We start from the raw sequence: 11,994 nt of genomic DNA, 5'->3' as shown, positions 1-11,994 counted from the left end.
AAAGTTCTCCACTGATCTCTTAGTTAACCAAAATTTGCCTTTCTGTAGTTTCTTTAAAAAGTGGTTGACAGAGTTGCTGGTCTTGCATATTTGAAAATGCTTGTCTCCTGCTTTTATATGTGACCAACATGTTTACTGGGTATAAAATTCTTAGATTCCTCACATTTTCTTTATATGATTTAGAAAAGTGTTGATTATTGCTGTGGAGACATTTAATATCAATCTGATATTTTTCTCGGTATATGCCATTTTTCCTCTTTGTTAAGATGCTCATAGGATTATCTTTGAATTTTTGTTACTGTATCATGATTTGATTCTTAGCATGCTCATTTTTCTTGGGACATGGCATGTCTTCATAGTACAAATTCAAGTCTTCATTTATTTCTGCAAATATTCTTGAGTAATATCTTTCAGTATTCTCTTTTAGTTACTTCATTCTTTTCTACAGGGATACTATTTATAGATCTCATTGAATGGACATCCCTAGCTATTATTTTCACATTTCTTGTCAAACTCTTCTTCATTTCCAACTCATTTCACTTGCTTTTCAAGCCTTTCCTTCATGTCCTTGTATTTTCATCAGTGTTTATTCTCTTGTGTGCTTATTTCAATGTGGCCTTCACTTCTCTGTATCCTCCCACCTGACTTTCCCAGCTTCTTGGCAATGTAACATGGTGGTTAAAAGTGAAAGTTCCGAAGTCCGGGTTACCAGAATGCAACCCTGGTCAAGTTATTTGATTTTTGGTACTTCATCCTTAAAATGAGTAAAATGAGGACATCTACCAAATAGGGCTGTTGTAAGGATTGATGAGTTAATACATATTAAAAAGTAATGGTTTTTGCCATTACTTTTAATGGCAAAAACAGCAATTACTTTTGCACCAACCTAATAAACACACTCTCAACCATAATGGACACAATTTAAGTTCTGTTTGTGAATTAACAAAAGGAGATTAATAATAATAATAACAGCTGAGCTCTTTTTCCCTGAGCTTTTATGTCTCTGCTTTGAACTCCTAGGTTAATGTGTAACATTTTAAAAATTCATTCATTTTTGAAAATAGGGTCATGATTTTTATGTGCTTGGCAGCCACATTTTTCTGGTGCCTGATTTTTATCTTTTTTTTTTGGTAACATGTTTGTGCAGATCCTGTGCTGATGATTTTTTTATTATTACTTATCTTGCAGTGAGGTTAGTTCTCCCTGGACAAGGCTTTTGCAAGCAATTCCTATGGGACAGGCCAGCCTGGGTTTCAGACCATTGGAAATTCTCTCTGGAATTAGAATTGTGTATGTGGGTGAGTTATTTTTTCCTTCACAGAAATCAACACTTACAAGGCTGTGTAGCATTTGGAGCCTCTCTTTCCCATCCTGTTCAACACACTATCGCCTTTAAAGATGATTTATGTATGCTCCTCATTTGACCTCACATCTCTGCCACTTGCTGTATCAAGCAGGGGCCAGAGAAGATCCTACCACCCACTGATGTACCCCATTGCCACAGATTCAGACAAAGGAGGGGTAGCTGTGTCCTCTGGAATGTGGAATATGATGACAGAGTGCGAGTTTCTGTTTCTTGACTTCCTTCTTTATTTATTGTAGGGTTGTGGCTTTCATGGCTTGCAAAAGGAGAAGGAAGAGTCCTAGAAATGTCTTTGTCTTCAACAGCATTTATGAGGTCAGACCCCACAACACAGCCATGTTGAGGGAGGAAAGCCCCAGGGGACTAAGGACTAATTGAAAAACCTATGGCGTTGGTAAAGCCATGTCCCCACCTCACCATGGTTTTACAGAATCATTCAGAAATCCAGATCCTGCTCTGGGTAGAATAAAGCATTTCACATCATACAATCTCTTTATAAGGCTTAGATGCTTCACAATCATTACAATCTCTGCCACAGCTTTTATTTATTTTTAGAGATTGGGTCTCTCCATTGCCCAGGCTGGAATGCAGTGGCATGATCATAGCTTGCTGCCCCCTTGAACTCCTGGGCTCTAGTGATCCTCTCGCTTCAGCCTCCCAAGTAGCCAGGACTACAGGCACACACCACCATGCCTATAGGGACAGGGTGTCACTATGTTGCCCAGGCCAGTCTTGAACTCCTGGCCTCATGCGATCCTCTCACCTCAGCCTCCCAAAGTCCTGGGATATAAGCATGAGCTATAGCACCTGGTTGTCATAGCTTTAATTTGAGAATGAAGATGAAACAGATTCTTTGTTTCAGTAACTTACTGTTGAATGGTTATATTTACTCCCTGGCTAGTAGGTATAGAGCCTTTCTCCTCTTGAAGTTACCAGAACCAGGAGCACCAAATGACTGGGTAATCGTGAAAGGCGGATATTTAAAGTGTCTCCTTAATTAAAAAAAAAAAAGTAGCAGCATCTGAGGGCTTGTCAGGTTCTTTACTGCATTCGTGCAGTAACATGGTTTGGCTCTGTGTCCCCACCCAATCTCATCTCAAATCGTAATACCCATGTGTTGAAGCAGGGACCTGGTGGGAGATGATTGAATCATGAGAGTGGTTTCCCTCATGCTGTTATCGTGATAGTGAATTGGTTTAAAAGTCTATGGCAGTTTCCTCCTTGCTCTTTTTCTCCTGCCACCATGTAAGAAGGTGCTTGCTTCTCTTCACCTTCTGCCATGATTGTAAGTTTTCTGAGGCCTCTTTAGCCATGCAGAACTGTGAGTCAATTAAATTATTTTGTTTACCCAGTCTCATGTAGCTCTTTTTAGCAGCATGAAAATGGACTAATATAGAAAATTGGTACCAGGATAATGAGGTACTACTACAAAGATAACCTGAAAATGTGGAAGTGACTTTGGTACTGGGTAACGGGCAGAGGTTCGAACAGTTTGGAGGGCTCAGGAGAAGACAGGAAGATGTGGGAAAGGTTAGAACTTCCCAGAGACTTGTTGAATGGTTTTGACCAAAATGGTGATAATGATACGGACAGTGAATTCCAGGCTGAGGTGGTCTTAGACGGAGATGAGAAACTTATTGGGAACTGGAGCAAAGGTCACTCTTGCTATGCTTTAGCAAAGAGACTGTTGGCATTTTGCCCCTGCCCTAGAGATCTGTGGAACTTTGAACTAGAGAAAGATGACTTAGGTTATCTGGTAGAAAGAATTTCTAAGCAACAAAACATTCAAGATGTGACCCAGCTTTTTCTAAAAGCATACAGTCATATGCATTCACAAAGAGATAATTCGAAATTGCAACTTATGTTTAAAAGGGAAGCAGAACATGAAAGTTTGGAAAATTTGCAGCCTAACCATGTGGTAGAAAAGAAAAACTCATTTTCTGGGGAGAAATTCAAGCCAGCTGCAGAAATTTGCATAAGTAACAAGGAGCCAAATGTTAGTAGCTGAAACAATGGAGAAAATGTCTCCAGGGCATTCCAAAGATCTTCATGGAAGCTCCCCTCATCACAGGCCTGGAGACCTAGGAGGGAAAAACAGTTTTGTGGGCAAGGCCACACGAAACAACACAATCAAAATCTATCTAAATACCAACATCATTCTTCACAAAATTAGAAAAAACAATCCTAAAATTCACATGGAACTTAAAAAGAGCCCAAATAGCCAAAGCAATCCTGAACAAACAGAACAAAGCTGGAAGCATCATGGTACCTGACTTCAAATTATACTACACCCTCTTCAACAAGTGGTGCTGGGACAACTGTATAGCCACATGCAGAAGAATTAAACTGGACCTCTATCTCTCACCACATATAAAAATCCACTCAAAATGGATTAAAGAGTTAAATATAAGACCCAAAACTATAAAAACACTGAAGAAAACCTACAAAAAACTTCCGTGGACATTGTTCTAGGCAAAGAATTTATGACTAAGACCTCAAAAGCACAGGCAACAGAAACAAAATCACACAAATGAAACTATATTAAACTAAAAAGCTTCTGTACAGCAAAGAAACAATCAACAGAATGAAAAGACAACCTGCTGAATGGGAGAAAATATTTGCAAACTATGTATCCAAAAGGGAACTAATATCCAGAATAAACAAGGAACTCAAGCAACTCAACAGGAAAAAAAATGAATCAAATAATCCCATTAAAAAGTGGGCAAATGGTATGAATAGACATTTCTCAAAAGAAGACACACCAACAGCCACTAGGTATATGTAAAAAATGCTCAGCATCACACTAATATCAGAGAAATGCAAATCAAAACCACAATGAGGTATCATCTTACCCTAGTCAGAATTGTTATATTAAAATGACAAAATATAATAGATGTTGGTGAAGATGCAAAGGGCAACTCTTAGACACTGTACAGCCACTATGGAAAACAGTATGGACATTTCTTTAAAAACTCAAAGTAGAATTACCATTTGATCCAGCAATCCCACTACTGGTAATCTACACAAATGAAAAGAAGTCAATGTATCAAATGAATACATGCACTCATATGTGTATTGCAGTGTTATTCATAATAGCAACCTAATCAACCTAAGTGTTCATCAACAAAAGAATGGATGAGAAAAATATGGTACACGATGAAATACTATTCAGCCATAAAAAAACAATGATATCATGTCATTTGCAGCAACACAGCTGGAACTGGGAGGCAGTATCTTAAGTGAAATAGGCCAGGCACAAAAAGGCAAATATTGAATGTTCTTCTCACATATATGTGGGGACTAAAATATTTGATCACATGAAGGTGGAGAGTGCAAAGAGAGATAACAGAGACTAGGAAGGGTGATTGGGGGGGATGGGAGAGGAGAAGTGGGTAAAAAGGTACAAACCTACAGTTAGAAGGAATACATTCAATATCTGATAGAAGAGTAGGATGACTATAATTGAACAAAAGTGTTTTGTACTAGGGTGACAGGCCTTAAGGGTATTTAAATACCCTGACTTGATCCCTACACATTACATACATGTAACACAATTTATCATGTACTCCATAAATTTGTACAAATAAATAAAATGCATTTTTAAATTATTATATTTTCAACTTACAATGGGTTTATCAGGATGAGACCCCATTATAGGTCAAGGAAGCCATCTTTATAGAAGGCCACTTTCTCTACCTACGTCCTGGTGAACAGCAAGACCAAGTCCCACCAGAAAAGCCTCAGAAGGAGCAAACCACTGCTCAAAGACATTGCCTTTATAAAGCATGTGGTGGGATTTCAGCGCTGCCAGACAAACTGCTAAGAGAAAGAGGCACTTGAGAAGGTCACTGAGATAGAGAGAAATGCACCACCCCCACTTCAATTTCACCTGAACCACTGACAGGATACTCATGAAAACCCAGTGGGACCTGAAGGGCAAGATGACCTTGAGCGTGAATTCTCTGCCTTGCAGTTTAAGGAAGTGTTTTTCACACATCATCATCGGTTCTGAGTCCCCCAAATCTCCTAGAATGACAGCAGTCAAAATTGATTTGGGGAAATTTCATCCACAAATTAAATGTGCTGGTTCCCAATATGGAAGCTCAGTGGCTTTGTCTCACCGCCAGTGAGGGGACCTGAGGGTTTGAGGTATGACATGTAAAGGACAAAAAGGCATTTGATCATCAGGAACAACTGAATGGTTTAAAAGTGGATGCAAGTGCAACTCCAGCTCTGAGAGCCATCTGAAACAATTTGGGCTGCTTACTTACTATGATTTTAGGAAGGCTCATGTCTTACAAGTTACCGTGTCTTCTCCAATATATTCCCATTTGTTCTCTTTAGGTTCTGTGTATATGGGATAATGTATTGATTGCCATAGGAAGCCACCCCTGTCTAAAAGTTTGTTCCAAGAGAACTCTTTCGCAGAATGTTTTTTGGTTTCTACCCATGGTTGTCACGAAGAGGAACCTCCGTCAGTATTCAGCCTCTAGGTATTATTCCCTCATTGTTATATGCAGCATTTCAGTGCAGTAGCACTCCCTGCCCATGATGGCAAATGCTGTTTCTCTGCCTGGCATGAGGGAATCACAAAGGGAGAAGTGCTCCTGTGAAGGGTTGCTGGCAGAGAAGCAGCAGGATTTGACGTTGGGGGCTGAGATCTAGCTTTGCCCAGAGCCCAGCCTCCAAGCCTACTTTTTCCAGTCCATCTTGTTGCATAATCAACCCTTTATGTAACACATGGGAATATTGGATGTGAGGACAAAATAAAAATGAGCTTTAAAACTAGGCTTCCTTATACAGATTCCTGCATCCCCTACTAAGACCATCAAAAATCACTAAGTCTGGGGTTGGGTCCAGGAATTAGCTAACATAGGTAGTCCATGAACTATGCTCTGACAAACACTGCTATACTAGATGATTCAAATATTAAGGAGATTAAAATGTATTTTGTTACATGAAAAACTTCCCTTCCACTATCTACTGCTAACCACTGGCTGGGATGCGGATGTGATGACAGCATCTAGATTAGTCAACTTGGACCCAGAGATGGAAAATGTGGATGTCCTCTGGACTGCCTATCTTGACACCGTGAGGTGAACTATTAAGCTTCTATTTGATTTCAAACACCTATGTACAGACATACAGACATGCAAACACCTATATAAGGACATACAGTACATAAAATTGGGTTTCCTTGACTCAGGTGAGGATATCCAATTGATCATATCATGTTGTTCCGTTGAGCAAAATGCAAACATTCAGATAGTTGTTCAAGAGTTCCAACCACCTTGTTGCTTCACCCATTTTAAAATTCATTTTGGCAATTTTTTTGAAGGTCAGAGCTATGTCTTGTATTTCTTTGTATCCTCTATGGCACTAAGAGCATAGTAAGTGCTCAAAAACACAATAATTAGTCCATGAGAAGCAGTAGAGCATGATCACTTATGAGTGTGATTTGGAGCCAGTTTCTTGGGTTTGAATATGCCACTTATTAGCTGCGTGCTTTTGGACAACTTGTGTCTCAGTTTCTTAGTTTCTTCGTCGGTAAAATAAGGAAAATAAATACATGCCTCGTAGGATTGCTGTGAAGAGCAAATGAGTTAATCTATATAAAATACATAGAAACAGGGTCTGGCACATAGTAAGTGTAAAACGTGGTTGCCATAACTATTATGATGTTGGTTATTATGGTGATAACCAAAACCATATTACAGGTCCACTATAATGCTAGCACTGGTGCCTAACATCCTTTCAGCGTCTGTGGATGTGCGTAGTGCACTATTCTAAAATGGAACCAATGTTCAAACCATTCTGAAGGATATTTCATCTCTTCTACCTTTTGTGTTACTTAAAGGAACATATTTACAAGACAGAAGCCCATTTAAAAACCATCCACGGAGGAAAAGCAAAATTCTTTTGTACATGCCTATGTTTGAAGGACCTGCCTCCTTCAAGTTAGAATTTACCAGTGGAGCCAATTATTTTTTTCTGAATGTTAATACGCACAGTGAAATAGGACTATTTCTTTCAAAAAGCATTTTTTTTTTTTTCTTCATGCTTCTGCCTTGAGTAGGAAGGTGTTTCTAGTTTGGCTCTGAGTACAAAGAGAAGAGGAAAGAGGCTGTTTTCTTCCTTGCCTATTTTAAAACTGGGTTCCCTGTGCAGCAGCAATTCACCCCATCAGAGCCCAGCCTTTTACATAGAGGTGGTCTGGTGTCACCAGACCTATGAACATAAGTCACCAAAACACACTTCAAGTTTTACAGTTGATGAAGATATTTACAAGGTAATTCTTTTCATTTTGCTACTCTTTTAACCTTTCTGTGTGCTTGAAAACTTCAGAATAAAAAGTTGGGAAAAGAAAAATTAAAAAGAAAAATAGGGAGGAAGAGGGATTATTGATTCCTAACTTTTAAGCAACCAAGATCTCCAAAATGTAAAAAATATGAAATTCTTGCCAAATGACAGCACAGAGTAGGAGAAGATCAAAATATTCACAGGGCAGTTATATTTGTAAGGCTGCCCATCAGCAGGTTATTATTGTTCCTGGCACAGAGGACACAAAATGATAATTGCACAGCTGAAAATAAATCTCTCTTCTCTGGAATCCCACATCTCAGCGAGTAGGGGCTCCCTGCTTGGCCATATCTGTGCTCTCTGACCCTCCCCTTTACGTCTGGGGCCAAGCCATGACGGAGTCTTCTCTGGGATTTTCCAAACTAGAACTCAGAGGAGACAGTCCTTCTCTGATGGAGAAACTGTGAGATGGGAGGATCAGAAGCTTGTTTTCTATCTGTGGAGAAACTAATGAGAATAAAGTCAATATGCAGAGAACAAAGAAGAAGGGCTCAGTGGACCAAGTGCTAGAACAAGCCAGCATTTAAAGGCCAGGAAAATCAGGAAGGACTAGCAAAGGTTTACATCAGTAAGAATTCAATCGAGGAAATGAACATTTCCGGGACTCTCAATTTTCGATCAAATCTCTTCACTCACACCTTGTCTCATGGTTTTATATAAATTTTAAAACCAGACTCCCAAATGTTTTTATTTAGCCCTGAGCTTTATCCTGAACTCACTCCTATTTGACATCTCCACTCGGGTATCTTACAGGCATCTCAAATTTAAAATGTTCACTACTGAACTCCTGGTCTTCCTCCAAAAAGCTTGCTCCCAGAATCTCCTCCATTCCAGTTAATGGCCACTTCTTCCATCCAGGTGCTCAAGTTTAAATTCCAGCATCATTTTTGATGCATCTCTTTCTCACGTGCTAATGCTCATGTCAGGAAATGGCTCAGCTTTCCATGAGATGCAGACTCTTGTCACCATCGTCATTGACCCCACTGGGTCCAAGCACCATCATTTTTTGCCTGGATTACTGTTAATAGCCTCTTGTCTCTTGGCTTCTCCCTGGCTGTGCTAACCACGCAGCAGCCAGCGAATGTCTTCTCATCTCACTTAAAAGTCAGATCATATGATTCTTTTCTCTACTTTGGATCCTTAAAAAAAAAAAAAAAAAAAAACCAGGCTGGGCGCTGTGGCTCACGCCTGTAATCCCAGCACTTTGGGAGGCCGTAGCGGGAGGATTGCCTGAGGTCAGGAGTTTGAGACCAGCCTGGCCAACATGGTGAAACCCATCTCTACTAAAAATACAAAAAAATTAGCTGGGCGTGATGGCGGGTACCTGTAATCCCAGCTACTCAGGAGGCTGAGGAAGGTTGCACTCTAGCCTGGGCGACAAGAGCAAAACTACGTTTCAAAAAAACAAACAAACAAAACCAAAAAAAAACACAGAGCAAACATCTTTACCATGACCTATAAGCCAGGAGCTGCAACTTCACTCTCCTGCTCTTTAGCCCCACCTCCTCTCTCTCTCTCTCCGCCCACCTCACCACCTCCCACCCCATTCTGCCCCAGCCACAGTTCCTTTGCTGGCTGTTCTGACTAGGCTGGCACATTTTCACACCTCCTCCTCGGGGTCTTAGCACTTGCTGCTCCTTCCGCCTCAAACATACATCTGCCCAGGCCAGCTCCCTCACTTCCCTCAGGCATCTGTGGGGATGTCACATCAGCAAGGTCTTCCAGAATCATCCCACCTCAAATCACACCCTTCCCCCCTGCCTTTCTCTACCACACATATCACCAGTTAATACATTTAATACATTTCATATGTCTCTCTCCCACTAGAATTTATGCTCCATAAGAATAGGCATTTTGCTTTCTGCATTATTTGTCTTTTTGGCGTTAGAACCATGCCTATTGCAGGATGGGCTCACAGAAAAAGGTTCGCTGAAGAATGCAATACATTTCTTCTTTGCTCAAGCTAGACTGAACGGGTCCACTTACCAACTGGTGTTAACAGTTCTTAAATTTTACCTCAGTCAGAGAACAATACATACTGGGGCCTGTTGGGCGAAGGGGGTGCTGTAGAGAGGGAGAGCATCAGGACAAATAGCTAATGCATCCAGGGCTTAATACCTAGATGACAAGTTGATGGGTGCAGCAAACCACCACGGCACACGTTTACCTATGTAACAAACCTGCACATCCTGCACATGTATCCTGGAACATAAAATAAAATTAAATAAAAATTTTACCTCAGTCACATATTTATTAAAATGTATCAGGTTACTTTTTTTCCTACATTTTCCCATCTTCTCACTGACCATTTAATTTCTGGAATAGCTGCAATTTAACAACTTTTTCAGCAATTTAGAAAAAGTTCAGTTCTCCTTTGCTACTACACTGTACTACTATAATATTGTGACTATAGTGACTTCAGTTAATTTTTATTCAACTGACTTATTAATATTTGAAAGTTATGAAACATTCATTTTCTCCCTGAAAGTGTAGCCCCTATTCTCAAATGAAATCACAAATCAAGAGCCGAGACATGCAGAATTCCAGTCCAGGCCCCAATTAGGAACACATTCTCTTGCCTTTGAATTATCCAAGCTTGTCACTTCTATTTCTCATTTCTGCTATTCCAATTTTAACAGTCTCAGAAGTCTTTCTAGCACTAGCCCATTGGAAGGTAAGAAAACATGTACAAATCAAATCAGTTTTGTCTACTTGACCACAGTCGTAAAAATGGAGTTGAAGGCATGGTGGGTCAGAAACGTTGGCTAAAACGGGGGTGGGCAAGTCATGTCATCCTTGGTCTCCATCTGTATTCTAAAAGCTCATGATAGTTTAAGATCTCTCTGCAAAAATGGCCAGTTAACACAGAACAGTTTCCATCAGGGAACATCTCAAGGTCTTAACTATTAGAAGTCACCTTTCTTCTTTCTTTGATGCCATCTTTCCTGGCCGTATTGCAGTCTACTTCATTATGAAATGTCTCAGCATTTTAGTAGACCCATATAAACTGTATTTGCCCTTAGGCAATGTCAACTTTCAAAAAAGTAAGAATAAACTTACAAAAAAGAATCAACCTTCAAATCACTTTATGGTTTTTATTTTTATTTCTACTTAGCATTAATGGGATTTTAAATGTCACCATGGACTCATTTACTTTAACTTCCACCTATTGACTTAACCTCTTGACATTTGGAATCCACTGTTAAGACTCTATGTCAAATAAAAACTTAAAACATTTCAAAGGAGTAAGTATTCTGAAGATTGCGGATTTAAAAGAAGTATTTGTCAATCCCACTTCTGGATATATAGCCACAAGAATTGAAAGCAGGGTCTCAAAGAGGTATTTCCACACTCAAGTTCACAGCAGCATTGTTCGCAATAGCCAGAAGTGGGAAGAATCCAAATGTCCACTGATGGATGAATAAACTAGATGTGATATAGACACACAATGAATGAAAAACTATGCAGCCATAAAAAAGGAAATCCCCTCACATACTACAACATGGATGAGCCTGTAGGACAAAGTGAAATAAACATTGCAAAAAGACAAATACTTTGTGATTCCACTTACATGAGGTGCCTAAAATATCACAGACGGTATCATAACAGTAGAAGCAGAGTGCTGTGGCTACCAGGGGCTGGAGGGAGGAGAAAAAGGGCAGTCACGTAATGGGCATATAGAGTTTAGTTCTGCAAGATGAGAAAATTCTGGAGATCTGTTTTACAACTTTGTAAATATTTTTAACACTGCTGAACTGTACACTTCAAAATGGCTAAGATGGTAAATTATGTGATGTTGTTTTTAACCACATACACACAAAAACTATTTGCATCATTTTGGGTACAGATCCTTGATGGAAATACTGGATACAAGTGCCTACGGTGTGTATGTAGTATTTGCCCTTTATAATGTAACTTCCTTTTAAACCACACACACAAGAAAATCTCTCACAAACTCAGCCTTTATTAAATATATTAAGTACTGAGCATCCTAAATTATAGCCTATTAGAGGAATGACCAAGGGTTCAGACAGAAAACAGACTATTCTGTTTCATATTTTATCTTTGTGATTATTTGGTTTATGTCTGCCTTCTCTCTCCATTAAGCAGACAGTGAGGTCCAGGGTCTGATTTTGTTCACCATTACATTTCCAGGGCCTAGCACAGTGCCTGGAAAATAGCATATAAATGTTTACTAGATGAGTCAATATAGTATTTATTAGACACGGAGATGTAGTACTGCCCAAGTCTATAATCACCAAATTCCGGTG

The sequence above is a fragment of the Hylobates moloch genome, unplaced genomic scaffold (genome assembly GCF_009828535.3).
Source record: "Hylobates moloch isolate HMO894 unplaced genomic scaffold, HMol_V3 SCAFFOLD_23, whole genome shotgun sequence".
In the NCBI taxonomy this organism is placed as follows: Eukaryota; Metazoa; Chordata; class Mammalia; order Primates; family Hylobatidae; genus Hylobates; species Hylobates moloch.
This window is presented reverse-complemented; position numbering follows the sequence as displayed.